Consider the following 4,502-nt stretch of genomic DNA (forward strand, 5'->3'; position numbering starts at 1 on the left):
CTAGATTAGTTACAGACAAAATAAAGAGAATACATTTTATCAACACATGTAAGTTCTAATATAAGCAAAATTTCTGATTGTGCTGCCCATAGTATTTTCATGCTAGAAAAGTGATAGTAGTTGGTCCTAAGGGAAGGGAGTTAGGAGACTAGACATTTGAAGTGAACTAGAAACTTAGTTTCCTTTGCGCATGAAATTTAAATGTTTTACTTTGTGTACAGATTACTTTTTCAATTAAAAAAGCATAGTTAACAAAAATAAATGGTTATAAATTATGTGAAAACACTAAATAAAAGGTAGCTATCCTAGAGAGGGTGAAGCCAGATTGCACCTTGGAAGCAAGGATTTTGAAACTCCATCCCACATACTTTGGGCATGTTGACTGGGAGGGCTAATCCTTGGAGAAAGACATCATGCTTGCAAGGGTAGAGGGGACAATGCATGACAGGAAGACCCTGGATGAGATGAGTGACTAGGGTAATGGGGGTAGGGGTGTCAGAGACAGTGAGATTGGGGTCAGAGCTACTACTGTTCATAGGGTCTCTATGTCTCACAGTTTTTTGACGGCACATAAAAAAGATATCCAATAACTAAACTCTAATGGAAATTTTTAAAGCAATGATAATCCACTCAAGAAAGCTTAATAACCACATCTAGAAGGCAAAATTGTATTAGAAATAAAACAAACACCAAAAACTCTCATATAGTAACCACAGCATGTGTAGGGATGCTCATTTGTTCAGCATTGAATTAGAAAATTAATTACTATTTTTATTGTTGTTAGGCATCATTGAGTGAACTCTGATTCAGATTGTTGTTGCTAGTTCCCATTGAGTCAAATAAGTCTCGTAGTGACCCTATAAACAGCTGACCTTAAGCCTGCTCTACTTTGTACTACCATCATCATCATCATCTGTGACATACTAGAGCCCATTGCTGAAGTTACCATGTCAATTCATCTCATTAAGGGTCTTCTCTCTCCTTCACTGACCTATCTTTTTAAGCATGATGTCCCTCTCCAAGGAATAGCCTCACCTAACTACATGTCCAAAGTAGGAGAGATGAAGCTTCACCATCTTTGCCTCCAAGGAGCATTCTGGTTACTACACCTTTTCCCAGATTTATGTTTGTTCTTTTGGCAGTCTATGGGAAATACAGCATTCTTCTCCAGCACAAGTCAAATGCATCAATACTTCTTCTTTAGTCCGTATTTTTGTCGGGTTTTCTGATGCATAGCAAACTATTGAGAAAATCATGGCTTGAATCAGGCACACCTTAGTCCTCAAACTGATGTTATTGCTCTTTAGCATTTTGGAGAGATCCCTGACAGTGGGCTTGCCCAATGCAATTCATCTCCTGATATCCTGACTGCTGGCACCAAAGGTATTAATTATTGATCCAAACAAGATAAAATAATTGACAGTTTCAATTCTTTTCCACCTATCATAAGGTTGAAATGTGCGAAGATCTGGAGTCAGAGAATAAAAAGTGAAGAACTCACTCAGCACTTATCATGCTGAAAGAACTGAAAAATAAATTCAAGCCTCTCTGATTCATGCACCATCGAGTCACTTGTGACTCAAAGAAACCTTACGTGCAACAGCTCTGAATCCTGCTCTATCTTGAACCAACTTTATTTTCTCTGACACACCTACATGCAGTATACCAGTCACTGAGTCAATTCATCTCATCCAATGTCTTCTTCTCTTGAGCTGTCCTTCTATTCTCCCAAGCATGATGACCTTCTCCAAGGAATGGTCCCTCCTTGAAACATGCCCAACGTATGTCAGATGGATCTTCAGAATTTTTGCCTCCAAGGAGCAATCTGGTTTCACCCTTTCTAGGATGAACCTGATTGTGTTCCTAGAAGTCTATGGTATATTCAATACTGTTCTCCAACACCACAACTCAAAGGCATCAATTCTCCTTCTATCATCCCTAGTCATTGACCTGCTTTCTTTTTTTAAATTTTTTTTTTATTGTCCTGCTTTCTGATGCATAGCAAGTAATTGTAAAGACTATGGCCTGGATCAGGTGCACCTTAGTCTCCAGACTGACATCATTGCTCTTCAGTAGTCTGGAGAGGAACCTGATAGCAGACTTTCCCAGTGCAATTAGTCTTTTTATTTCCTGGGTACTGATACTAAGAGTGTTGATTGTGGAACCAAGCAAACTAAAGCTGTCAACAATCTCACTCTCTTCACCACCTATCATGATCCTGTCAATAGGCCCAGCAGTGAGAATATTTGTTATCTTGATGTTGAGCTTCAATCCATATTGAAGGCTGCAATCTTGATCTTCTGCAGCAAATGCCTCAAGTCCTCCTCCATTTCAGTAAGCAAGGTTGTGTCATCTGCGTAGTGCAGGTTGTTGATAAGTCTTTCTCCATCCTGATGCCACATTTCTCCTCATAGAGCCCAGGCTCCCTGATGATCTGTTCCGATATAGATTGAAAAGATAACATTGGGAAAATCTGTTGTCAGAGACCTAACCAAGATGTTATGGAGCAATCATGTCTGTTTAAAGACTTAAGTGATTCAAGACATGGTCTTTCCAATTATTTGCTATGCATCTGAAAGTTGCACAATAAATAAGGATGATAAAAAATTGATGATTTTGAGTTGTGTTTTGGAAAAGAGAACAAATAAATCTACCTTAGATAAAATGCAACCTAAGTATTCCTTGGAGGCAAGGATGATGAGACTTCATTTCATGTATTTTGGGCTTGTTGTTGGGACGGATCAGTGCTTGGGAAAAGCACATCATGCTTGGAAAGGTGGAGGGTCAATGAAAGAAAGGAAGACCCTCAACAAAATGGATTAATACTGTGACTGTAACAATGAGCTCAAGTACATCAGAAATGGTGAGGATGGCCACAAGATAGGACAAGATCCTTTGTCCATGGAACCACCATAGTCATATCCAACTCAATGCCTGGGTGGCATAATGATAAGAAGTTGTAGCACCAACTCAAAGGCACACAGTTCCAGTCCACCAACTACAATGCAGGATAAGGATGGACAATTTCCTCTTGTGTGATTTATGGCCTCTGAAAACTTGCTGAAAGGCCAGCTATGAGTCAGTTCCAATTTGATGGAATTGATAAAAGGTGATGTAATCTGCAGGGTGTTGCACTGCTAACCAAAAAGCCACACTTCTCTCTTTCTCTAATGCAAATGGGGAGAAAGCTGGGCAGTCTCCAGCCTGGGGACCTGTAGGAGAGGGGCCGTGTATCAGAATCAGTGAGAGAACTCACTGCCGCCACTAAAACAGACCTTTCAAATTACAGGCCAGCAAACACCAAATGCTAGCAAGGTTGTGGAGAGATGGGAACTCTTATTCACTGCTGGGGGGAATGTACAGCCAATATAGAAGGCAGGGTGGTACTTTGTCAAAAAGTTAGAAATAGATGTATCATTTGACTCAGCAATTTCACTACTGGGAATATACCCTGAAGAAAGCAGAGCTTCAACTCAAACAGATGTCTGCACTCATGTTTATTATTGCTGTCTTATTCACAATAGCAAAGAGATGAAAGCAACCCAAGTGTCCATCAACAAATGAATAGACAGAAAAACTATGATACATTCACACAATGGAATAATATGCAGCATTGAAAAGCAATGAACTTGTAAAACAATAGCAATATGGGGGAGCCTGGAGGGAATTATGCTGAGTGAAATACCTCAATCACAAAAGGACAAATACTGCATAACACTTCTATCATAAAATAGAACAGACATAGGGAGGCTAGAGAAAGACTGGGAAAAGAATGGATAGATAATGGGCACTGCATTCTATCAGATGATCTTAAAAAAACTATCTGAAAGGAGTATATGATTAGGCATTATATGTATGAACAGTCTGAAACAAGGGATGCACTGTAGGAGAGGGCTAGAAGAAGAGGGAGAGAGAGGGAAGAAAATGTGCAACAATGAGAAAAAAAATAAAACCTTTTCAGTATTAAAAAAAAAGAAAAGGCAGGCTGAAGATTGGTGGATAAGAAAAAAAAATAAAATAAAGAATATATTAAAAAGTAATAAAGCACTTTTAATATATTATGTTACTGTAAAGTCTCCAAAGAAGGACAGAACCCAGTTCAGTCCAAGAAAGACAGTTTATTGAAGAGAAACTGCCCGGCCAACCCTCAAGCAGAAAACCACTAAACCCCCACTAAAAGTTAGACAGGAGTTTTACAAGGAACTTGGGGAAGGGAATGCTCACAGATGTTTTCTACAAGATAGAAAAGTGGGCTGGAATCTCAGATAACTATTTCTGGGAAAGGGGGTAAAGTAGTTTCTCATCCTCAACAGAGAAAAAAAGCACAACTTCTGCTTCCTGTGATTTTATTCTTTCAGTAGCCATTCTGGGAGAAGAAGGAAAGGGCTTTGCAGTCCTAATATTTACTTTGTTAAGAATGTAAATAGAGATGAGTCTGATGGCCTATGGCAAGAAGCTGCACTGCAATACCAGAGGTGTATGGTGTGAATCCACCAAATGCT

The sequence above is a fragment of the Elephantulus edwardii genome, unplaced genomic scaffold, assembly GCF_000299155.1.
Source record: "Elephantulus edwardii isolate Elephantulus edwardi_28Jun2011 unplaced genomic scaffold, EleEdw1.0 scaffold00018, whole genome shotgun sequence".
NCBI lineage: Eukaryota > Metazoa > Chordata > Mammalia > Macroscelidea > Macroscelididae > Elephantulus > Elephantulus edwardii.